Source organism: Apodemus sylvaticus, chromosome 3 (genome assembly GCF_947179515.1).
Source record: "Apodemus sylvaticus chromosome 3, mApoSyl1.1, whole genome shotgun sequence".
Lineage (NCBI taxonomy): Eukaryota > Metazoa > Chordata > Mammalia > Rodentia > Muridae > Apodemus > Apodemus sylvaticus.
In genome coordinates this window covers 47603551-47631098 of record NC_067474.1, presented here as the reverse complement: position 1 = coordinate 47631098, position 27548 = coordinate 47603551, and positions in this window count along the sequence as shown.

Below are 27548 nucleotides of genomic sequence, written 5' to 3'. Positions count from 1 at the left end.
TTTGCCTGGACTCAGGGCCCGGGCGACAAGGCTAACCTAGTGTGCGCCAGCCCGGTTGGGGAAATCGGCTGCCCAGCGGAGTGAGCGGAACACAGGGGAGGTCACAGCAACATACACCTTCGGAGCTCCCTGGGGGTGCACACGGGTTCCATCTGGCCCACAGACACAATCTGGTGCAAGGCCTCAGGCAGAAGCCCTCAGGTCAACTCTCTCCGCTTCAGATCAGCCTGGGTGGCCGCCACATCTCCAGGTCCCTCAAGAGGCTAGTGGGGGCTTCCGGGCGGCCAGCTGGGAGAAGTCGGTGTGCTCCAATAAATCCTGCGGGCCCCAGCGGGAGCCTTCAGGTGCCTGCTTCGGGATCTGAACAGCCTGGACAACAGCACCCTGTCTACAGGCAGTGCAGAGTGTAAGCTGTGCACCAGAGGCCAACGGGGAAAGGGCAGCTTGCACTGGTGAGTCCAGCACTGACAAGACCAAGTAACACCAGTGAGAGCTAGATGGCAAAAGGCAAACGCAGGAACGTCACTAACAGAAATCAAGGCAATATGGCAACATCTGAACCAAATTCTCCTCTACCAGCAAGTCCTGGATACCCCATCACACCAGTAAAACAAGATTTGGATTTAAAATCACTGGTCATGACGCTGGTACAGGAACACATGAAGGACATTCAGGAGAAAATGGATCAAAAGTTAGAAGCCCTTGCAAGGGAAACACAAAAATCATTGAAAGAAATCCAGGAGAATACAAAAGCCAACAAGGAGGAAATGCAAAAAACACTTAAAGAAATACAGGAGAACTTTGGTCAACAGGCTGAGGTCATGAAAGACGAAACACAAAAATCTCTTAAAGAAATACAGGAGAACTTTGGTCAACAGGCTGAGGTCATGAAAGAAAAAACACAAAAATCTCTTAAAGAATTACAGGAAAGCACAAACAAGCAAGAGAAGGAGCTAAGCAAAACCATCCAGGATCTAAAAACAGAAGTAGAAACAACTAAGAAAATTCAAAAGGAGACAACTTTGGAGATAGAAAGCCTTGGGAAGAAATCAGGGGACAGAGATGCAAATATCAACAACAGAATACAAGACATAGAAGAAAGAATCTCAGATGCTGAAGATTCCATAGAAACCATGGACTCAACAGTTAAAGAAAATGCAAAATGCAAAAAGCTTGTAACCCAAAATATCCAGGAAATCCAGGACACAATGAGAAGACCAAACCTAAGGATTATAGGCATAGATGAGAGTGAAGATTTACAACTTAAAGGGCCAGCAAATATCTTCAATAAAATTATGGAAGAAAACTTCCCTAACCTAAAGAGAGAGATGCCCATGAATATACAAGAAGCCTACAGAACTCCAAACAGACTGGACCAGAACAGAAATACTTCCCGTCACATAATAATCAAAACACCAAATGTTCTAAACAAAGAAAGAATATTAAAGGCAGTAAGAGAAAAAGGCCAAGTAACATATAAAGGAAGACCTATCAGAATCACAGCAGATTTTCACCTGAGACTATGAAGGCTAGAAGGTCCTGGGCAGATCTCATGCAGACTCTAAGAGAACACAAATGCCAACCAAAACTACTATATCCAGCAAAACTCTCAATCACCATAGATGGAGAAACTAAGATATTTCACGACAAAACCAAGTTCACCCAATATCTATCCACAAACCCAGCCCTAAAAAGGATAATAGGAGGACAACACCAATACAAAGAGGGAAACTTCACCCTGAAAAAAGCAAGATAGTAACCTTTCATCAAACCCAAAAGAAGTTAAGCAATCAAATTTAAAAAATAACGTCAAAAATGATAGGAAGTAACAATCACTATTCCTTAATATCTCTTAACATCAATGGACTCAATGCCCCAATAAAAAGACACAGACTAACTGACTGGATACGTAAACAGGACCCTACATTTTGCTGCTTACAGGAAACACACCTCAGGGTCAAAGACAAACACTACCTTAGAGTAAAAGGCTGGAAGACAATTTTACAAGCAAATGGTCTCAGGAAACAAGCTGGAGTAGCCATTTTAATATCAGATAAAATTGACTTTCAACCCAAAGTCATCAAAAGAGACTCTGAGGGACACTTCTTGCTGGTCAAAGGAAAAATACAACAAGAAGAACTCTCAATCCTGAACATCTATGCTCCAAATGCAAGGGCACCCTCTTTCATAAAAGAAACTTTATTAAAACTCAAAGCACACATTGCACCTAACACAATAAGTGTGGGTGACTTCAACACTGCACTTTCCTCAATGGACCGATCAGGAAAACAGAAACTAAACAAGGACACAATGAAACTAATTGAAGCTTTGGACCAATTAGATTTAACTGATATATATAGAACATTCTATCCTAAAACAAAAGAATATACCTTTTTTTCAGCACCTCATGGTACCTTCTCCAAAATCGACCATATAATTGGTCACAAGACAGACCTCAACAAATATAAGAAGATAGAACTAATCCCATGCCTCCTATCTGATCACTATGGAATAAAAGTGGTCTTCAATAGCAACAGAAACAACAGAAAACCCACATACACGTGGAAATTGAACAATACTCTACTCAATGATACCTTGGTCAAGGAAGAAATAAAGAAAGAAATTAAAGACTTTTTAGAACACAATGAAAATGAAAACACAACATACCCAAATCTATGGGACACAATGAAAGCAGTGCTAAGAGGAAAACTCATAGCCCTGAGTGCCTCCAAAAAGAAAATGGAGAGAGCATACATTACCAACTTAATGACATACCTGAAAGCCCTAGAACAAAAAGAAGCTATTTCACCCAGGAGGAGTAGAAGGCAGGAAATCATCAAACTCAGGGCCGAAATCAATCAAGTAGAAACAAAGAGAACCATACAAAAAATCAACAAAACCAGGAGCTGGTTCTTTGAGAAAATCAACAAGATAGATAAACCCTTAGCCAGAATGACCAAAGGGCACAGAGAAAGTATCCAAATTAACAAACTTAGAAATGAAAAGGGAGACATAACAACGGAAACTGAGGAAATCCAAAAAATCATCAGATCCTACTACAAGAGCCTGTACTCAACACAACTGGAGAATCTGGAGGAAATGGACAATTTCCTTGACAGATACCAAATACCAAAATTAAATCAGGACCAACTAGACCATCTGAACAGTCCCATAAAGCCTAAAGAAATAGAAGGAGTCATAGAAAGTCTTCCAACCAAAAAAAGCACAGGACCAGATGGTTTCAGTGCAGAATTCTACCAGACCTTCAAAGAAGAGTTAACACCAATACTCTTCAAACTATTCCACAAAATAGAAACAGAAGGAACACTACCCAATTCCTTCTACGAAGCCACAATTACGCTGATACCAAAGCCACACAAAGATCCAACAAAGAAAGAGAACTTCAGACCAATTTCCCTTATGAACATCGATGCAAAAATACTCAATAAAATTCTTGCCAACCGAATCCAAGAACACATCAAAACGATCATCCACCATGATCAAGTAGGCTTTATCCCGGGAATGCAGGGTTGGTTCAATATACGGAAATCCATCAATACAATCCACTACATAAACAAACTCAAAGAACAAAACCACATGGTCATTTCATTGGATGCTGAAAAAGCATTTGACAAAATTCAGCATCCTTTCATGCTTAAAGTCTTGGAGAGAACAGGAATTCAAGGCCCATACCTAAACATAGTAAAAGCAATATACAGCAAACCGGTAGCCAGCATCAAACTAAATGGAGAGAAACTTGAAGCAATCCTACTGAAATCAGGGACCAGACAAGGCTGCCCCCTTTCTCCTTATCTTTTCAATATTGTACTTGAGGTACTAGCTCGGGCAATTCGACAACATAAGGAGGTCAAAGGGATACAAATTGGAAAGGAGGAAGTCAAACTATCATTATTTGCAGACGACATGATCGTCTACCTAAGTGACCCAAAGAACTCCACTAGAGAGCTCCTACAGCTGATAAACAACTTCAGCAAAGTGGCAGGTTACAAAATCAACTCAAGCAAATCAGTGGCCTTCCTATACTCAAAGGATAAGCAGGCTGAGAAAGAGATTAGGGAAATGACCCCCTTCACAATAGCCACAAAGGGTATAAAGTATCTTGGGGTGACTCTTACCAAACATGCGAAAGATCTGTATGACAAGAACTTCAAGACTCTGAAGAAGGAAATGGAAGAAGACCTCAAAAAATGGGAAAACCTCCCATGCTCATGGATCGGTAGAATCAATATAGTTAAAATGGCCATTTTGCCTAAAGCACTATACAGATTCAATGCAATACCCATCAAAATCCCAACTCAATTCTTCACAGAGTTAGAAAGAGCAATTATCAAATTCATCTGGAACAACAAAAAACCCAGGATAGCTAAAACTATTCTCAGCAACAAAAGAAAATCTGGGGGAATCAGTATCCCTGACCTCAAGCAATACTACAGAGCAATAGTGTTAAAAACTGCATGGTATTGGTACAGTGACAGGCAGGAGGATCAATGGATCAGGATTGAAGATCCAGAAATGAACCCACACACCTATGGCCACTTGATCCTCGACAAAGAGGCTGAAAACATCCAATGGAAAAAAGATAGCCTTTTCAACAAATGGTGCTGGTTCAACTGGAGGTCAGCATGCAGAAGAATGCGAATTGATCCATCCTTGTCTCCTTGTACTAAGCTCAAATCCAAATGGATCAAGGACCTCCACATAAAGCCAGACACTCTGAAGCTAATAGAAAAGAAACTGGGGAAGACCCTTGAGGACATCGGTACAGGGAGAAAGTTTCTGAACAGAACACCAATAGCGTATGCTCTAAGAGCAAGAATTGACAAATGGGACCTCATAAGGTTACAGAGTTTCTGTAAGGCAAAGGACACCATCAAGAGGACAGATCGGCAACCAACAAATTGGGAAAAGATCTTCACCAATCCTACATCAGATAGAGGGCTAATATCCAATATATATAAAGAACTCAAGAAGTTAGACTCCAGAAAACCGAACAACCCTATTAAAAAATGGGGTACAGAGTTAAACAAAGAATTCTCACCTGAAGAACTTCGGATGGCGGAGAAGCATCTTAAAAAATGCTCAACTTCATTAGTCATTAGGGAAATGCAAATCAAAACAACCCTAAGATTTCATCTTACACCAGTCAGAATGGCTAAGATTAAAAATTCAGGAGACAGCAGGTGTTGGAGAGGGTGCGGAGAAAGAGGAACACTCCTCCACTGCTGGTGGGGTTGCAAATTGGTACAACCACTCTGGAAAGCAGTCTGGCGGTTCCTCCGAAAACTGGGCACCTCACTTCCAGAAGATCCTGCTATACCACTCCTGGGCATATACCCAGAGGATTCCCCACCATGTAATAAGGATACATGCTCTACTATGTTCATGGCAGCCCTATTTATAATTGCCAGATGCTGGAAAGAACCCAGGTATCCCTCAACAGAAGAGTGGATGCAAAAAATGTGGTATATCTACACAATGGAGTACTATTCAGCCATTAGAAACAATGAATTCATGAAATTCTTAGGCAAATGGATGGAGCTAGAGAACATCATACTAAGTGAGGTAACCCAGACTCAAAAGGTGAATCATGGTATGCACTCACTAATAAGTGGTTATTAACCTAGAAAACTGGAATACCCAAAACATAATCCACACATCAAATGAGATACAAGAAGAAAGCAGGAGTGGTCCCTGGTTCTGGAAAGACTCAGTGAAACAGTATTTGGCAAAACCAGAACGGGGAACTGGGAAGGGGTGGGAGGGAGGACAGGGGAAGAGAAGGGGGCTTACGGGACTTTCGGGGAGTGGGGGGGGCGGCTAGAAAAGGGGAAATCATTTGAAATGTAAATAAATTATATCGAATAAAAAAAAAGAATGAAAAAAAAAGAAAAAAAATTGAAGAGGATAAAATAAATTTCTAAACAAATTATAAGCAAACACAAACAGCCATATAAAATAAGGAAGTCAGTAGAGGATATAAAAGTGAAATTCAATAAAGATACAATATATGAAAAAACAAACCAAACTGAAATATTAATGAAAGTTCTAAAAAGCTAAATAAAATTCTCAGTGGAAAGCATCACCAGTAGAATAGATCAAAGGAACGGTAGAGTAAGATAGCTTAAAGACAAGGGAGAGGAATTGGAATCTTAAGATGATATCAAAGATAAAATATGGACAGAATATTTGAGGTCTATAGGGCACTACGAAAATGTCACATCAATAAATAATAGGCATAATAGAAAAATAATTTCATGTTAAAGCAGAGGAAACACTCTCAATAAAATGATGGAACAGTTATCAAATTTAGGAACATATACAGATTCAGATATAGGAGACATTTACAATATTGAACAGACAAGACTCACAGACCTTTTATCATATGATAGTTAAAACATTTAATGTATAAACATAGAAAATTATATATAAAGCTGCAAGAGAAAAAAACACAATTTCATATATAAAGACAAGACCATTTGAATAAAAACATAGTTTTTCAAAAAAAATCCAAGAGTGTTTGGATTTATATATTGAATGTTATATTTCCAGTTGTGAACAATAACTGTCAACCCAGACTACTGTATATACCACCAGCAAAGCTATATGTTATAATTGAAAGGAAAGGGAAAACTTCTTGTAATAAAAGCAGGCTACAGGAGTTTGTGTCCACTAACCCCATTGTATAGAAGATACATGAAGCTGGACTAGAAGGATACCTCAGAAGTTTAAAGAACTTACTGCTCCTGTAGAAAGTTCAGATTTGTTTCTCAGAACTGAAACATAGCTTACATCCATCCATAAGTCCAGTTCCGATATACCTAGCATATACTTCTGGCCTCTGTAGGCACAAGACACACATATGGCGCATGGATATACAAACAGACAAATACTCACAAATATAAAATGAAAATAAATCTTAATAAAAAGAAGATACATGAAGGATATTTTTAGAGTGAATACAAAATAAAAATATCTATGAAGCTACAGGAAAGTCTAATTCATAATAGAACAGTAATTTTAAAGTGAGGAATAAGAGGAACAATACACTACAAAAACATTAAATGACTTGATTATCACATACCTTCCTATAATAACTGAGTATTGGTGGTATAACTTATCCAATAAGTCATAGACTAGCACAATGGATAAACAAATCCAAGACGCAGGATTATGATAGGGGCTCAGTGATGAAAGACACTTAAGCCTGGAGACCTGCATGTACAGCTCTTGAGTGCTTACATTAAAAAATCAACAAGAATGAGCCTAGCCCTTCAAAGACATGATGTGCCAGGGTTGGGGGATGCCCAGGGGTCCCCACCCACTCAGAGGGGAAGTAGAGGGGAATGGGAGGAGGGATTGTGAGAAGTGGTGACTGGGAGGAAGGGAAAAGATTGAGATGTAAAGGGAATAAGGAAAGGAAAATAAATTTGATCATAATGTGGAGAGAAAAAAAGCAGCAATAAATAACTTAATGATGCATCTCAAAAAATTTGTTAGGATACAAGGACAACCCAAATACCAACCCAATAGACACCAAAAATAATAAACATGAGAGCAGCTAGTTCTTTTCAATAAATAAGATTGACAGAAACTTGACCTAACTAACTATAATAACTAAAAGAGAATATTTAAAATCAATGGAATCAAAAATATCAAGATATTATAGTGAAATATTTTATAACATTTTATATTTTAGGCTCCATTAAATTGAAAAATCTAAAAGAAATGGATACATTCCTAGACCTGTCTAAATCATTGAAGTTAAACTAATAAGTTATCATCAACATAAACAGACCTATAACAAATGAGGAGAGTGAAACATTAATTTTAAAAAAAAAGTTGTCTTACTAAAGAAAGCACTGGCCCAGATGAATTCACCAGAGAATTCTAGGAAATTTTCAAAGAAGCTCAATAGTCAATATTTCTTAAATTATACAAAACACAGAAAAACTTCTTCAAGCTCTTTCAAACTCATTCTACAAATCAAACATTACTCTAACACCAAAACTAAGTAAAGACACAGCAACAACAAAAAAAACCTTACAGGCTAGGAATCCTAATGAATAGACATTGAAAAATCTTAAATAAAATACTTACAAACAGAATACCAGCAAATGTCAAAAGGATTATCCATCATAACTAAATTGGCTTTATCCCAAAAGTTCAGGAAATGTTCAACACGTATCAGTCCATACATGTAAGAAATTATATGAATTGATTTAATGATAAAAATCACATGATCATCTCAATAAAGAAAAATCTGTAAATGGTATTTTTTAAATGTTATTTAATAACTGTATTAGTTATTAACATGACCTCGTAAGCCCCCCAATAATGGAGGCAGAGCACAGTTACTGGGCAAATTACCCCTAATCTATTTTTCTATATACTAAACTGTGAATTCCCTGGTTGCATTCCCCAAGTACTTGCTGTTGGAGTCTTACCTGGGTTATTTCGGCTCCATCAATCCATCCTCACGAAGCATTTCACTGGGCTATGTGCTCCTGGTCCATCTCATCTAATGGAGACCTCCTGTTCGCTCTGTTTTCTTTCTCCTTCACCTTCCTTTTCCTCCCAACTTCTCCTCCATCCTTCTCCTCTCTCCTTCTTCTCCTCATGGTCCCTACCTGTGACCCCCCCCAGCCTAGTCTCCTCATGGTCCCTACCTGTGACCCCACCCACCCCTAGCCTGGTAAACGAAGTTCTACCTAACTCTATTCTGCCCAGTAATTAGCCACATTTATTTAACTAGTCAGAGAGTAATGAGAAAAGTTTACATCACATCATTTGGTGTTTGTGAGGATCTGCTCTTTGGGGAGCAGCCAGATAGATCTTAGAGGACAGTATTTAGCATTTGAAATACATAGCAGCACCAGGCCAACCCCCAACAAAAATCTTCAAAAAAATCCAATGTGTTCTCATGGTAAAAAGTCCAAGAGAAAACAGAATGGGAAAGAATACACCTCAACATAAGAAAGGCTTGGTATGACAAACCCACAGATGTTATCCTAAATAAATTTTTTGAATTTCCTCAGTTTCTGTTGTTATATCCCCCTTTTCATTTCTAATTTTGTTAATTTGGATACTTTCTCTGTGCACTTTGGTCAGTCTGGCTGATGGTTTCAGTGCAGAATTCTATCAGACCCTCAAAGAAGATCTAACACCAATATTCTTCAAACTATTCCACAAAATAGAAACAGAAGGAACACTACCCAACTCCTTCTACGAAGCCACAATTATGCTGATACAAAAACCACACAAAGATCCAACAAAGAAAGAGAACTTCAGACCAATTTCCATTACAAACATTGATGCAAAAGTACTCAATAAAATTCTTGCCAACCGAATCCAAGGAATACATAAAAATGATCATCCACCATGATCAAGTAGGCTTTATCCCAGGGATGCAGGGTTAATTCAATATATGGAAATCCATGAATGCAATCCACTACATAAACTCAAAAAAAAAAACACATTGTCATTTCATTGGATGCTGAAAAAGCATTCAACAAAATTCAGCATCCTTTCATGCTTAAAGTCTTGGAGAGAACAGGAATTTAAGGCCCATACCTAAACATAGTAAAAGCAATATACAGCAAACTGGTAGCCAACATCAAACTAAATGGAGAGAAACTTGAAGCAATCCCACTAAAATCAGAGACTAGACAGGGCTGCCCCCTTTCTCCTTATCTTTTCAATATTGTACTTGAGGTACTAGCTTGGGCAATTAGACAACATAAGGAGGTCAAAGGGATACAAATTGGAAAGGAAGAAGTCAAACTATCATTATTTGCAGATGATATGATAGTCTACCTAAGTGACCCAAAAAACTCCACTAGAGAACTCCTACAGCTGATAAACAACTTCAGCAAAGTGGCAGGTTGTAAAATCAACTCAAGCAAATCAGTAGCCTTCTTATACTCAAAGGATAAGCAGGCTGAGAATGAAATTAGGGAACTGACACCCTTCACAATAGCCACAAACAGTATAAAGTACCTTGGGGTGACTCTTACCAAACATGTGAAAGATCTGTATGACAAGAACTTCAAAACTCTGAAGAAGGAAATGGAAGAAGACCTCAAAAAAATGGAAATATCTCCCATGCTCATGGATCACCAGGATTAATATAGTTAAAATGGCCATTTTGCCAAAAGCAATATACAGATTCAATTCAATACCCATCAAAATCCCAACTCAGTTCTTCATAGAGTTAGAAAGAGCAATTATCAAATTCATCTGGAATAACAAAAAACCCAGGATATCTAAAACTATTCTCAACAGTAAAAGAGCTTCTGGGGGAATCAATATCCCAGACCTCAAGCAATACTACAGAGCAATAGTGTTAAAAACTGCATGGTGTTGGTACAGTGACAGGCAGGCGGATCAATGGAACAGGATTGAAGATCCAGAAATGAACCCCTACACCTATGGCCACTTGATCCTCGACAAAGGGGCTGAAAACATCCAATGGAAAAAAGATAGCAAATCAAAACAACCCTAAGATTTCACCTTATACCAGTCAGAATGGCTAAGATTAAAAATTCAGGAGACAGCAGGTGTTGGCGAGGATGTGGAGAAAGAGGAACACTCCTCCACTGCTGGTGGGGTTGCAAATTGGTACAACCACTCTGGAAATCAGTCTGGTGGTTCCTCAGAAAACTGGGCATGTCACTTCCTGCTGTACCTCTCCTGGGCTCCAGAGGATTCCCCAGCATGTAATAAGGATACGTGCTCCACTATGTTCATAGCAGCCCTAGCCCTATTTATAATAACCAGAAGCTGGAAAGAACCCAGGTATCCCTCAACGGAAGAATGGATTCAAAAAATGTGGTATATATACACAATGGAGTACTATTCAGCCATTAGAAACAATGAATTCATGAAATTCTTAGGCAAATGGATGGAGCTAGAGAACATCATACTAAGTGAGGTAACCCAGTCTCAAAAGATTAATCATGGTATGCACTCACTAATAAGTGGATATTAACCTAGAAAATTGGAATACCCAAAACATAATCTACACATCAAATGAGGTACAAGAAGAACGGAGGAGTGCCCCCTGGTTCTGGAAAGACTCAGTGTAGCAGTATAGAACAAAATCAGAACAGGGAAGTGGGAATGGATGGATGGGAGAACGGGGGGAGGGAAAGAGGCTTATATGATTTTCGGGGAGTGGGGGGCCAGAAAAGGGGAAATCATTTGAAATGTAAATAAAAATATATTGAATAAAAAAATTTAAAAAAAAGAAATGAAAAGGATTCTAATAAATGAAGAAACCTTACTCACTATTTGCAGGTAATATGGTGTTACTCCTGAGTGATCCCCCAAACTCTAAGAATCTTCTAGAAATTATGAATAATTTTAGTAAGTGGTAGGATACGAATCACTTTACAAAACTTACTAGCTTCTCTAAATACCAAAAACAAATAATCATATGCGTACATTCTCTAGTTCACGTTGGTCTCATAGAAAGTCAATACCTAGGAATGCACCTCACCAAGGAGGTTAAAGACTTCTTCAATGAACACTTAGAGAGAGAGTGAGAAAGACACTGGAAAATGAAAAGGCATCCCATCTTCACAGACTGCTATATTAATAGTGCGAAAATTGCCATTCTGTCAGAATCTATTTATAGGTTTATTACAATCTTAGTCAAAATCTCCATCTTATTCATCACAGAAATAATATATTATTCATTTGGGATACAAAAACCCTGGATAGCAAAGCAATCCTGAGTAAGAAGAGTAATGTTGGAAGAATTATCATTCCGAATGAGAAGATTATATTACAAAGCCCCAGAAATAAAACCAGAATAGTACTTGCACAAAAGCAGACTTGAAGACCAATGGAATAAAACAGAAGAGTCTAACATGTGGACGTCTAACTAAAATCATCTCATATTTGACTCCCCTCTCCCCCAAGCCAAAAAACCAACATCTTCAATGAATTCACTCTTTAAAAAAGTGTATATCTGCATTGGGAAAAAGGCAGTAGACCCATACATATCACCTTCTACAAAACTTCCAGATGAATCAAAGGGCTAAATCTGAAACCCAAAACCTTAAACTGCTGGGGAAACCATAGGCAGTACCCTACAAGGTGTGGGTGTAGAAAAGACTTTCTGAATAGGACTGTTTGCCCAGGACTTAAGACCAGCAATTGATAAGTGGGACCTCATAAAAATAAATAAATAAATAAATTTCTTGGTAATTTCTGCATTACCAAGGGAAGAGGAAGCTCACATAATGGGAGAGAATGTTTGCTAGCTGTACATCTGACAGGTGATTAATATCCAGAATATATTAACTCAAAAAACAAAAAGTTAAAAAAGTGATCCTGGTTTTTTTTTTTAAATGGGTCTGGGACTTGAACAGAGACTCTCAGTAGAAGAAATAAAAATTACTAAGGAGTATCTCAGTCTTTATCACTCCTAAGAGTTAGGGAAATATATTTGCATACACAACAGCACCAGACAAAACAACTTAGGGAGTTTGTCTCACCCTAGTTAGAATGGCTAACAAAATAACCAACAACAAATGTTAGAGAGGATCTGGGCAAAGAGGAGGCCTCATTCTGTTGGTTGAATTGTACATTTGTGCAACCATTCTGGCAATCACTGACGAAAACTCTCAGAATGCTAAAAATAAATCCACCATAAGACCTGGCGTTCCCACTCTCCCACACTTGCCTGAAGGACTTAGCATCCTGCGGCACAAATTCCTCATCAGCCATGCTCACGGTCATTCTACTCACAATAGCGATGGAATGGAAATAACTCAAATGCCCTCCAGCAGAAAATATGCAATAAAATGTGGCACATATACATAACGGAATACTATTTAGCTTCGAAGAAAAATGGAATCATGGAAATAATGTTCTGGTAAATGAATGAAACTAGAAAATATTATATTTAGTAAGGTAGCTCGAACCCAGGAAGATAAATGCTGCATGCTTTTTCTCATGTGTGATTTCTATGCCCAGATTTTTAGATTTTAGCAAAACCTGAAGTAGCCACAGGGACCTGAAACATAAAAATGGACCATGGAAGGAGGAGGAGTTCTAGAAAGGGAAATAGAAGGATACAGGTGTTACAAAGGAACAAATGGGGAAAATGAGGGGGTAATTTTAATTAGAGAGAGGAAAGGTGGACAATACAGGAGAGAGAGGGAAGACAGGAAAATAACAGTAAGGATGTCAGAAATAGCCACTATGAATATATATACAGACACATATAACATTTAAATGAAGTTATGCTACTTGGACCTACAATGTTGTCCCCCAGCAACATAGACTATCTATTTAATGGCCAGATATTAAGCAACTCCATTTCAAGTACTTAGTCAGTGGAGTCCAGGAGACTCCCCAAACCTTGATTCCTTCCTCCCAAACTAACTCCCTGTTGAAAACACCACAATATTGCACACAAGACTTGGTGGATGTGAACTGGATCTGTCCTAAACGCCTCTTCCCTGAGGACTAGCTCTCATAGTATAGGAAGACACACAGGCAGTCAAGGAAAGAAAGCAGTCTAAGAATCACAACACAATAAGATTTCCCTAAAGATGTTGGCAATTACACTTATATCATGCATTCTTATATAGGGATCTAACTGGATGCAAAGCTAACCCAGCAGAAGGGAAATCACTCACAATACTGAACAACTAGCCAACTCCCCAGGGATAGTCTGACCCAAAGCAAGGAAGACAAGAGAAGGAAACCAAAAGGACACAAATAGGGAAGGAAGACATCAATGTAATCTAATTGCAGATGATATGTTTCCATATATAAGAGAAACCAAAAACTCATCTGAAAAACTCCTTAGATTTTTCTCAGTGCATCGGACTACATGTCAGTCAGGAAGAGCCTCCCCCATTCCTGGTACCCAGACTGTGGGTCAAGACCCACCAATGGTCATTTTCAAGTTCTCTTATAGCCTACCAGCTTTGAATCATGACAGCCACTCCCTCCCTCAGCAGCTTTTTGTAGTCACCCATAATTACTACCAGGATAACCTGGGGTGCTTTTCCATCAACAGATCATACAGAAACGCTGAGTACTCAGGGGATATCCTGCTCCAACCCCTAAGGCTAACCCTGGCCAGCAGTATGCCAGTTTCTTTTTTGGGAAATTGGCTCTCTCATTCATGGCCACAGTGATGGAGTCCCCTGAACTTTTGGCAGTATCCCCCTGGGCCTCCTGTCATGGTTTCAATAGGAATGGCCCCCATAGACTCATGTAGTAAATGTTTAGTCCATAAGGAGTGACATTATTGAGGTGTGACCTCGTTGGAGGAAGTGTATCGCGCTAGAAGTGGACTATGAGATCTCATATACTTAAGCTAGGCCTAGTAGAGCAGGCCCATTCTGTTGCCTGCCGATCAGGATGTAGAATTCTCGGGTCTGTCTCCAGCACTGTGTCTGACTAGGAGCCCTCATACTTCTTGCCATGACAACAATGGACTACAACTCTGAAACTGTGAGCCAGCCCCAGTTAAATGTTTTTCTTTGTTAAGTGTTACCATGGTCACAGAGTCTCTTCACAGCAATAGAAATGCTAACTAAGACACCTACACTTCATGACCACTGGTGACCTGGCTTTGGCAGTGATAAGGAAGTACCTAGTCATCTGCTCTGTCCAGGTCAGTGCCAGTCCTTATCCCTGACACAGCAGAGCCATGAACACAGGTTTCTGTGGTGCGAGGCAGGAGTCCGGCCCACTAGCTCCACCTGCCCAATGCCACCCACTCTGTAAATAAGACAGACTATAGCAGGACAGATACTTGAGGGACTGGGAAAAAGGCCCTTCTTTTCTCACAGAACTGTGATCCTATAACTGAGCCTTGCTCCATGCAGAAATGATTCCCAGATATCATAACAACAACAACAACAACAACAAAACTCTTAGATGTGGTAAACACATCTGCAGAGTGGCAGGATCTAATATGGAGATTCAAAGTTCAATACACTTCCTACACATAGCAGCAACAAATTTATTGGGAAAGAAATCATCCCTTCCCATTTATAGTAGTCTCAGAGAGAGGGCAGAAGGGACAAGAAAGGAAGGGAGGGAGTGATGGAGGGAGGGGAGAGAAAAGGAAGGAAGGAAGGAAGGAAGGAAGGAAGGAAGGAAGGAAGGAAGGAAGGAAGGAAGGAAGGAAGGAAGGAAGGAAGGAAGGGAGGGAGGGAGGGAGGGAGGGAGGGAGGGAGGTAGAGAGGGAGGAAGGGATAGAGGGAGGGAGGGAGGGAGGGGGAGAAAGGGAGAGGGGAAGGAAGAAAGGTAAAAGGAATAATGATAAAAAAGCTCTTGGAATAAAGCATATTAAGACATAGGCCTCTGAAATGAAAACTTTTAAAGAAAGAAGTTGAAGAAGACATTGAAAATGAAAAGACCTCCCATGCTCATAGACTGGAAGAATCAATAGTCAAACTATTACCAAAAGTAGTAGGACAATGACATTCCCATCCAAATTGCAATGTCATTCTTTCCAAAAATATTCCTTAAAAAATCTTTAAAACACATATGGAAGCAACCAGATAGCCAAGGCCATTCCCCGCAAAGGAATAAGCTGGGGAATCGTCTTACCTGATTTCAAATTAATCCAGAATGTCATGGTAACAGGCACAGCGCAGCACCAGACACATGAACAGACATTCAGATGAACAGAACAGAAAAGAGGGCGCAGATCTAACCACACACAGCTACGGCCACTTAGCTTTTCAAAAGGACATCAGACCACAGATTAGAGGAGAGACTGCCTCCTCGGCATATGGTGCTGGGCAAAATGAATAGCCACACACAGAAGATGAAAGTATATGTCTCTATCTCACCTTTGTACAAAAATCAAATCCAGATGGAACAACGGCCTTAATACAAGACAGTCGCTGTGACAAAAAGTACGGAAAAGCGCTTCAGGACACAGTCTTAAGCAAGGACTTTCTGAATCAGGAAATAATGACAACAATTGGCAAATAGGACCTCGTGTATTTGAAAAGCTTCTGACCAGAAAAGGAAATAGATAATCAAATGTAGAGAATTTTATGTTGGGGCGCGGGGGCGGGGGTGGGGGGGGTGGGGAGGGGGGAACCCTCAAAGACTAAGCAAGCAGAAATCAAACAATCTAATAAGCAACTGGTTTTTATTACTGTGATAAAATATCACGACCAAAAGCAACTTGGGGAACAAAGGGTTTATTTAAGTTTAGAACTAGTACATCATCCAGGGAAATCAAGTCAGGAACTCACTGCAGGAACCTGGAGGCAGAAATTAAAGCAGAAACCATAGAGAAATGCTGCCTACTGGTTTGCTCCTCTTGACATAGTCAATACACACTAAAACTGACTGCCCAGGAGGGGCACCATCCACAATGGGCTGGGCACAAAAGTCACTAATTAAGAAAATGCCCCACAATGCCTGCATGCAGTCCAGTCAGATAGAGGCATTTTCTCAATTGTGGATCCCTTTTCCAGGTGACTCTAGTTTGCGTTAAGTTTACCAAAAAAAAAAAAAAGTGAGCAAACAAACAAAACACAGGGCAGCATCTCACTCTAGTTGCAGGTATTCAGAAAACAAACAGGTACTGGCAAGGATATTGACAAAAGAAGACATTTCATAAACCACTGGAGACAATGGTGACAGGGTAAACCAGCCCAGCTACTGCGGAAATGAATCTGGAAGCAGCATAAAAAGACTAAAAATAGATCCTATATAACCCAGCTACACGACTTCTGTGTTGACCCAAAGGACTCCAAAGTAACATAACAGAGACAGTTGTACACCGATGTTTACTGCGGTGCTGTTTACAAGAGCTAAGCTATGGAGCCACCCAAGGTGTCTAACAATAGACCACTGGACAAAGAAAGTGCGGTCTGTCCACATCATGGAATTGTTTTCAACCATAAAGAAAAATGAAGCTACATCAATGGCAGGAAAATGGATGCATAGAAGTAATCATATTAAGCCAGTATTGGCAAGATAAATGTTTTTTCTCATTTTTGATTCCTAGATTATATATATACACATATATACATATGATTATGTATGTATATATGACATGAATGCAGAAGAAAACTGTCTAGGGAAGCAAAAAGGCTAATGGGAGCAAAGGAAGGGGGAATATTCTCAGTGTAAAATACAGAGTTATATGAAAATATTCTTATGGAATGTGGCACTGTGTGCAGTGAATATACACAATAAACACTTAGACTATATTCCAGAAAAGCAATAGAACTCAATGCATAAACTCAAAATGTAGCAAATGTTATCTTGTGGTTTCAGATTCATAGTAAATGGTGTATTACAATGTGTGTAGTGACTACCCACAGTAGAATACTTCACATCCAACTGCTGTTCTCTAAATGAACAAATTTTCCCCCATTGAAACAAAGCTTTCATACAAGTAAGAAGATTAGACAGCTTTATTAGAAATATTGCAGAAGAAGTAAAAGATTTATCAAGTAGGACAAGCCAAGCATACTGAGACAAATATATTTACTTCCACGCAGATAGTCACTCACACACACCTTCACACACACACATACATTTACATGCACACAAACACATACACACATTCACAAACACATACGCACACATACACTTACAAACATATACACACATACACACAAGAACATACATACATATACACACATTCATACACACATATACTAACAAATACATGCAGATGTTCACACTCACAAACACACACATACACAAACACATTCACATATTCACACACACACTTCTGTAGAGTCAAATTATTCTCATTCACTCTTAGTCTGAAACCCTGTCAAGAATATACCTAGAAAAGTTGTGAACTTTCATTATAACCCATTGATACAGTCACAAGAGTTGCTTAGTAACCAAAAATTTAGAAAGCATAGGTTCCTGAGAGTTAAATGTCAATGCAGAAAGAGACCCGAATGTCCAAAGCACTCAAGGTCTTACCAAACAACTGATTTCATGCTGTCTGTGAACAGTAACACAAGAGAAAGCTGATCCTGTCAATTACACAATCTCATCTTAGAGAAAAGACAGTTTTAACACTGTTTCCCATGAGATTTTTCTTAAGGAAAAAAAAAGAGATCCTAATTAGAGCTGCCTATTAGTACTATGCAAAAAAAAATTGGAAATGGGTTTCTATGAAGATCTCTGAGTTTCTGTAAATACGTTTGGGCCATTTAAGTCTATTTGATAAGATTTGCCTTTTTGTAGGTTGCTGCTGATAAGTATGTAGCCTTTGTTTTAAATGATAGAAAATGTCTACTGCAGCAAGTTATCTGTGAAAACTCTTCTTCACATTGCAGGAAAACCATGGTCTTACTATCATGCTCTGATGCCCCCAGGATTCCAAGTACTATTGTAGGTTGCACAGTGCCCAGCAATCATGCAAGGAATTGGAGCCTATCACAGAAAACAAAATATGTGTGAAAACAACACTTATCTTGTATAGGATAAAAAATGATAGCGAATTTTGTTGACTAGAAAAACAAGGGAGAGCCTGGCTTACGCCCTGACTACTAATGGTTATCTTTGGAAAAGCTGGCCCTGGCAGAGGTAATTTACGCAGCTCTCCTAAACTTGAGATACTATGCAAATGTCCTACTTAATGCTGACCTTCATAGCACCAAACCAGGACCCAGCCACCAGAAATTTCCCTTCAATCTTGCATGGAGGAGTCACATTTTAAAATCTGTCATTCTCCATTGGGAACTGCCACTTAACTGTCAGTAATATGGCTTTTAGCATTTAAATTGCAAAGGATGTAAAAATAATTCTTAACAGCAGGTAATTGCAGTTTATAATTTGTTTCCTCCTCTAAATGCTCTACCACAAGATTCTGAGCTTTATCATTGGTGGTGACTGTGAGTTCTCAGTTTGGAGGAATTGGTCGAGAAATAAATACTTTTACTAGAAAGTGATCGAGATGGAGGAGAAGGAGGGGAATTGGGAAAAAATTCTAAAAACTTTAACTTAATATTAAAATGTAAAATACGTATCACGCGATATTAACTACCTTACAATTATAATTTTCTATGGCTTTGTTAACAAAAATACCACATATTGGGTGACTTAAATGGCAGAAATTAACTTTCTTACAAGTTGCAAGATTTGGCTTCTACTGAGTCTTGTAGGTTTGTCCTCCATACATGGCCATCTCTGGTGTCTATTAATGATCAAATTCCATCTCCTTTTAAAAACTTGTTTCTCTTCTAATCTTCTGCATGTGTTTGGGTTGGTGTGTAGGTATGTGGAGGTGTTCCTGGAGGCCCGAATGAAGCCTTAGGTCCCCTGAACCACTGTGACCCCCCTGACCTTAATGCTCTGAAAAGAACAGTGTGTGCTTCTAACCACGGAGCCATAATTTCATCTCTTTGTAAAAACACCAGCAAGGCTCGGCCTCTTGCTAGGGCCTCGTTTAAATCTAACCATCTCATATTCTACAGTTGGGTTTAGGTTTTCATCCAATAAACAATCTGTAATAAGCAGATTACAGTGGAACTTCCCTGATGATTCAGTATATGAGTTTGGCCATTTATACTTCCAGTCAGCACCCGGAGAATGTGGTTTTTACCTGGATGTTCCTGGGATCTTTACACTTGAAAGACTTCTTCCACGGTCTGATAGATGAGTCATGTGGCTGTTATGTTCACTAAACCTCAATGCAATTAGAAGCTCAGACTTCTTCATTTATACTTGTCCTATTTTCAGGTTCACTCAGACCATGTGACTTAGGATAGCAACACAGGGAGATAAAATGTGCTATATTTACCCAATGGAATACTACTCAGCAATTAAAAACAATGAATTCATGAAATTCTTAGGCAAATGGTTGGAACGGGAAAATATCATCCTAAGCGAGGTAACCCAATCACAAAAGAATACACATGGAATGCAGTCACTGAAAAGTGGATATTAATTAGCCCAGAAGCTCTCAATTAGCATATCAAATGATACCCAAGAAGAAGGAAGAAGAGGGCCCTGTTTCTGAAAAGACTTGATCTAGCATTGTAGGGGAGTACCAGGACAGAGAAATGGGAGGGGGGGTGATTGGGAAATGGGTGGAGGGAAGAGGGCTTATGAGACTAATGAGGAGGGGGAACCCGGAAAGGGGAAAGCATTTGGAATGTAGACAAAGAATATAGAAAATAGAAATAAAAAAATTTAAAAAAAAAAGGATGGCAACACAGTATTTCCATCATCCTAAGCAAGTGCTGGTGGGTTGCTGGACAGGAGTTTGTCCTTTATATGTCCTCTGATATCCTGATATCCTCAAGGAAGCACGGCAAAGCCTAGGTGCAGGGCTGTACCATTGCAGCCTCCTTCCCTTCCTGTCCTCATGGTCATTAGCTCAGCTCCTCACCGTCGCTGTGTCTGTGTCTTTCCCCTTCACACCCCCCAACTCTCCTCCTCCATCTTCTAACTTGTGTCTTTCCGCCTAACTGTTCTATTCTTCTGCTGGTTTGCTGATTTTGGCAAATCTTTTAGAGGAGATATGAGACATCTCCTCTCTAATCAGAAACCACCATTTCTCTTTATGTATTTAGCCAGATGATAAGACTAAGAATCACCTAACAGGTAAACCTCCGGCAGTATTTGCAAGGGCGTGACTAGGTTAGGTTAATAGAGGTGGGGAAGCCCAAGCCATGTGGGCAGTGCCATTCCAAAGACTGGGGTCCTAGACTACACAAAGAGGAGAAAGCACGGTGAGAACCAGCATCCTCCCCTCTTTCCTTCCTCACTACAAATAAAGTGTGACCAGCCGCCTCCAGTTCCAGTGTGACCAGCTGCCTCCAGTTCCAGTGTGACCAGCTGCCTCCAGTTCCAGTGTGACCAGCTGCCTCCAATTTCTTCCAGCATGACTTCTCTCTGATGAACTCTGTTCTCAAACTATGAGCCAAAACAACCCTCTTTTTTCCTTGTTTTTGGTTTTTTGTTTTAGATATTTTGTCTCAGTGATGACAAAACTAATACAGAGAAGTGAGGATTCTTCTGAGATAACCCTGCCCTTGTAGTTCTTGAGAATTTGAGATTGGCTTAGAAGTGTCTGAAAGCTGGGACTAGAAAGATCCTAATCTTAAAACCTCATGCATCGCTGAAGTAAATGCAGCACTGTCCCAGGGGCAGCCCGGCTCGTGAGGTTTCAGAGGGAAACAATGACAATGTCTGGAACTGGAGTGAAGACCATGCCTGCAGTACCTGGCCGTGAGTCTAGTTTCATTCTTCCCATGTCCTGAGAACCTGAGTGAGGCTCAGTTTAGGAAATGGCAGAGGAAATTTCCAGACAGGATAGCGTTCAGGCTGTCTTGGTTATTGTTCATTGCCCTTATTCAGAACAACAGTGTGAGAGAGCAGAGAGCAGAGCAGAGAGATATGGAAGGAATATGGGGGTTGATAAGAAAAGCATTAGCAAGTTTGAAGATACAGATGAGGCAGCTCTGAAATCATATGTAACTGTTGAAGAGATAAGCACCGTTACAAGGAGACACGGTACTTGGTCACAGAATTTGCTGAGGGTAAAACCACACCCATCAAAGGCTCCATCTTATGGAAATGTAAATTCATCTAAATAAGAGCACCCCAACTGAGAGTGCTACTGAAGGGGTGGAAACCAACTGTCTGGGAAACTCTCGCTCTAGGGTTGCCACAGAAAGAATGATACAATTGTGGTCCAAGATGGGCGACCCTGCATCTCAAGTTGGTTCCGTGACTTGAATGCTGCATCCACTTGATTGTGCTTTTCCAGACATGAAAGATGGAAGATTGATGGGGGCAAGCAGTCTTGCACCATGGTTGGTTCGAGAGAGTCTGCACTATTTGAGGAGTGTTTGGCCAATGACGTGAAATGTTTTCATGAGCAGTACTGAGGCCTTTATTAGATAGTCTAATCAGAGTATCTTCACTCTGATTGGAAAAACTTATTTTAAGCTATACACATATGTAAACACATACATGTATATGTTATAAATGTAATTTTAGGTCAGAATTTCTTACTGTAATCCCTCTCTCTCTCCTGTAATGATCTATGTCCCTGCTCCCTAATTACCCATCTCTGCATAACACCTCCATCCTGCTATTCCCCACCACCACCTCTATCCCCTGACCCATGGTGGCTTTTTATTTTCTTGGTTTCTGTGGTTGCTCCAGGTTATATAGTCACATCTGAAGATCTGGAACTAGGAAGCACAGATGAGAAAGAACAGTTGCTTCTTCTGCATCCGCGTTACCTCATTTAGTACCATATTCACGAGCTCCATTCACTTAACTGAACGTTCATTGATCCTGTTGCACTACAAATAGTATTCCATTTACACTACAAAAATGTGCCATGTTTTTTTATTATTAATTATCAGCTGAAGGGCATTTGGGTTGATTTCATTTCCTAGCTATTGATCGGAGTGACAATGAACATAGCTGAACATGTGACCATGGAGGAGACACGTGTGGCAGAGTGCTGAAGCCAGGCTATAAGGTGGCTTTACCTTTGCCTTTGAGGGTTCTTCACACTGATTTCCAGAGTGGCTGCATAAATTTACAATTCCAGCAACAGTGAGTGAGGGGTCTCCTTTACTCACATCCTCTCCAGCCTTTATTTTGGTTGTTTCGATGACCTTAGCCATTCTGACTGCAAGGAGGTGAAATCTCCAAGTTGTTTTGATTTGATTTCCCCAACTACTAAGAATGATGAAAGCCTTCTGAGATGCTGATTTTTCCTAGTGAGAATTCTCTGTTCAGATCCAGAGCCTGTTTTTAAAGCGGTTATTGTTTGCTTCTTTGAACTCTTTGTTTTTGAGTTCTTCATATGTTCTGGATGCTCTGTTCCCTTCCACTCTGTGGGGTTGTTGTTAACTTGATTGTTTCTTAAGCTGAACAGAAGCCTTTGGTTTTATGCAGTGTCATCCGTCAATTGCTGGCCTCTTAATTCCAGGGCAAATGGAACCTTACCAGAAAGTTCTTTTCTATACTTACATCTTGTAGGCTACTGCCTATGGGATTTTTCTAGCGTTTAGGTTTCAAGTCGAGGTTTCTGGTCCAATTGGAGTTAATTTTTGAACAAGGTGATATATATATATATATATATATATATATATATATATATATATATATTTATCTTATATACATATATATACATATTTATCTTATAGGTACCATTATCAATCAGATGGCTATATCTATGACCACCCATGCTTGGATCTTCTATTCTACTCCACTGGTACTGGCATCATACTGTTTTTATTACTGTATCTTTGTGTTATATCTTGAAATCTGGGGGAATAATACCTCCTTCATTGTGGGAGTCCTTTGATTGATTGATTGATTGATTGATTGCTCATGATTGCATTGACTACTTGGAGTTTTTGTGGTTCCATATGAATTTTAGAAATATTTTTATTATTTCTGTGAAGAATTCTGCGAGGGTTTTGGTAAGTATTACAATGAATATGTAATCTGCTTCTGGTTAGAATGATCATTTTTGCAATTTTAATTCTATCAACTCATAAGCATGAGAGGCCTTTGTATTTTATAGCATTTTCCTCTACCTTTTTCTCCAGAGATTAAAGTTTTTACTGTAGAGTTCTTTCATTTTCTTGGTTAGGTTTGTTCTAAGATATTTTATTTTCTAGGAAGCTATTGTAAATAAGAGTATGTCCATCTCTGTATATTTTCAGATCTGGCCATTTGATATTGGATAACCTATTGATAACCAACACCAATATTGGTGTTCTTTTCCCCAGAGAAGACTTATATTATTAGCATTCCTGAGTTACCTGTAATTCTTTGTGTCCAGTTTATGTCTCAAGAACCAAGCCATTCACTTTGGCTGCTGCTGGACTTGTTCAGCTCATGTCTGGGCAGTCGTGCCGGTCCATCCTTGTGGGTGCAATGTCTGACAGTACTAAGAAACACAGTTTCACCGAAAATTCCCTGATTCTCTGGCTGTTACAATATTTCTGCCCTCTCTACAATAATGATACTTGCCCCTTAGATGTAGAAGTTGTTTTCTAGATGTAGACCAGGCTCTACAGCTCTACATTTTGATTGGTTGTGGTTTTCTGGGATCACATCAGTCTGTATTAAAGTGAAGTTTCTTTGATAAGCCGTGAGGACAAACATGTAGACTGTAGTAGGAATTATATCAGTTTAGTAAAGTGGTGGTTGTAGATTCTCCATGACTTCACTAACCCTAGGTAATTGTCTAGGATTCCAGTACCAGGAATGATTTCCATCTTGTTGAGCAGACCTTAAGTCCAATTACAGTGGTGATGGCTACTGCCAAGGGATGTGTATCACTATTGCTCCGTGATAGCACACTTTGCTTAATACTAATTGTTTCTGTGACACAGTTTACATATAGAAAGATATGTGTATGGTATGTCTCTGTGTGGCTTTGGTATAGTTCACATATAGAATTGGGATTTGTAACTTTTAGAATATATCACTTAGCTAAAGGGGTATGTCTGTGTCTTCCTAGCTTAAAATAAAAAATATGAACTAGCCAATATAAAGGAAAAACAGTAAGAGAGGTATTGATGTAGAAATCAGGGAGGGAGTGAAATGAATTATTACAAAAATTTCTTACATGGTTGGGATATATTGGTAGCAAGATTATTGAAACAAATGTTCCAATTTCTTAAGTGTCACCTAATTTCATCGATATAATTTATATAGCAAATGATCTTAAGTTCCAGTATAAGTCTGGTACTGCACAGAGCGGTTAAGAAGTTTTTATTGCCCTGTCGATGTTTTCAAGGCCGTTATCTCTATTTTTTTCATTTATTTATTGCTTTGTTCGACTAGACAACTTATTATTTCTATAACTAGTGATACCGCTATGCACAATTATCCTTCTGGGATCTTTAGCCCTCCTATAGCACATAAAATGTTAAAGATCCAGTATTCAAACATCACCCACTGACCCACATACATAGTCATGGGATAATGTCATAGGCTGAGTGTGGAAATGTAACACTTTTTTTTCTATACCTTTGGCATCTAATCCTTTGGTAAAGAATTTTGACAGGTTGTCTATTAGGTTCTTGTCTCACATCTAACTCAGTTTACCACTGTGAGGTTACGTAAGACTTATGTGGAAGCTCTATATGAATTCTTAATCAGTCTGCAGATGTGAAAGATAGCCTATGCTAGTGAATGAGCAGAATGGCAGAGATAGCAATAAGACACTATTTCTTCATGTTTGTGTTGGAAAAGTGATGCTGTATAAATCTAATGCTTCTCTTTTACTATGGCCTACATATTTAGATGGAGTTTTAAAATCTCAGAATCAAAATGTATTTCTTTTTAAATTTAATTTATTTACTTATTCACTTTACATCCTACTCTCAGCACCCTCTCTCCTCCCAGTCCTGCCCCTTGAACCTTCTCCCCCATTCATCCTCCTATTCTCCTCTGATAAGGAGGAGTCTCCTGGGTATCCTAACAGGCACCACCGCCACCACAACCACCACCACCACCCCAGCACGTCAGTCATTGCTTCTCACTGGCCAGGCAAGTCGATTCAGTTGGGGGAACAGGATTCACAGGCATTGACAGCCTCCACTCCAGTTGTTGGGGAATCTGCACGAAGACCAAGCTGCACATCTGTTACATACGTGCCAGGGGAAGCCTAGGTCCAGCCCGTGCTCAGTTTTTTGGTTGTGGTTCAGTCTCTGGGAGTCTCTGAGGGTCCAGGTTAGTCAACTCTGTTGGTCTTCCTGTAAAGTCCCTGTTCCCCTGTTTGGGTCCCTCAACTCTTCCACAAGACTCCCCGCACTTTATCTAACGCTTGGCTGTGGGTCTCTGCAACTGTTTCAGTCAGCTGTTGGGTGGAGGCTCTCAGAGGACTCTCTCAGTTATGCTAGAACCCTGTCTGCAAGCATAGCAGAGTATCATTATTAATGCCATAGACTGGTTCTTGCCCGTGGGATGGTTCTCAATTTGGGCCAGTCATTAGCCGGCCATTCTCTCCACCTGTGCTCCATCTTTGCCCCTGCATATCTAGCAGGCAGGACACACTTTAAGTCAAAGGTTTTGTAGGTAGGTTGCTGTCCTCCTTCCACTGGGAGTCCTTCAGGATCCATATCCCCACTGCTAGGGGTCTCAGCTAGAGTCACTCCCACAGTCACCCTTTGTCCCAGATCTCTGGCACATCCTAGAGAAGCCCCCTGCCCACTGCTGATTTTCATTCTTTCTCCACTGATCTCCTGCCCTTCCTGTCTCCCCTTCCCACCCCATCTCCCATCCAATTCACTCCCTCCATCCACTTCTGATGTCTATTTTATTTCTCCTTCTGAGAAAGATTCAACCGGCCTTCCTTAGGCTCTCCTTGCTATTTGGGTTTGTGGATTATAACATGGTTATCTTGTACTATGTGGTTAATACCCACTTATCAGTGAGTACATACATACCATGAATGTCCTTTTGGGTATGGGATACCTCACTCAGGTCAGTATTTTCTAGTTCCATCTGTTTGCCTGAAAAATTCATGGTGTCCTTGTTTTTAATAGGTAAGTAGTATTCCATTGTATAAATGAACCACAATTCCTTTATCCATTCTTCAGTTAAGGAGCATCTGCATTGTTTCTAGTTTTTGGCTATGACAAACACAGCTGCTATGAACATAGGTGAGCAAGTATCCTTGTGGGATGGTGGAGTAACTTTTGGATATATGCCCAGGAGTGGCATAGCTGGGTCTTGAGGTAGAACTATTCCCAAGTATTCTGAGAAACCATCAAATTGATTCCCAGAGTGGTTCTACAAGTTTGTACACCCACCATCAATGCAAAAGTGCTCCCCTTGCTCCACATCCTTGCCTGCATGTTCTGTTGCTTGAGTTTTTATTTTTTGTTCAGATGGGTGTGAGGCAGAATCTCAGAGTTGTTTTTATAAAATTGTCAATGTCCTTACTCATCATAATTACGTTTTTGTTATAAATAGGATAGAGAAAAGGTAATGAGGTATTGAATGTTTTTGTGACCACTTTCCATCTCTTAGAATAACACATTTTTGGGTATAGAAATGTGTTTTTGGTTCTATATGTATATCTGGTATATACAAGAGATAGTCATACAACTTCTACATGTGTATTAGTAAGTGATATTTATGTGCCTTTTATATGTGATGTATGCATTTATGTGTTGATCTGTGTGTTATAGATAGACATAAGAGTACATTTGTAAAGGGATCTGCATGTTGGTGATGTGGTACTGCCTGGGTGCATATCTGACCATGAACCTCTGGGGTTGGCATTTTGTCCATGAGTCCATTTTGTAAATTCTGCTTTCAACACTTCAATTCTATTTGTCTTCATGTATGTTTGGAGTTCTAAAATTGCCTTGGTACAATACAAGTAAACAAGAAACCTGTAGATTATATATTAAGGTTTGACCTTTCTTCTTCCATTCTATAAAGGGCATATAAGGGCTAAATGCTGAAGACTGTACAGCTAAAAGCTTTTCGAAGAAGCCATGTTAATTTTCTTCCTATTTAGAATTTCCCTAAATGTTCTTGTAAAACATCTCAAATTTTATTGTCTT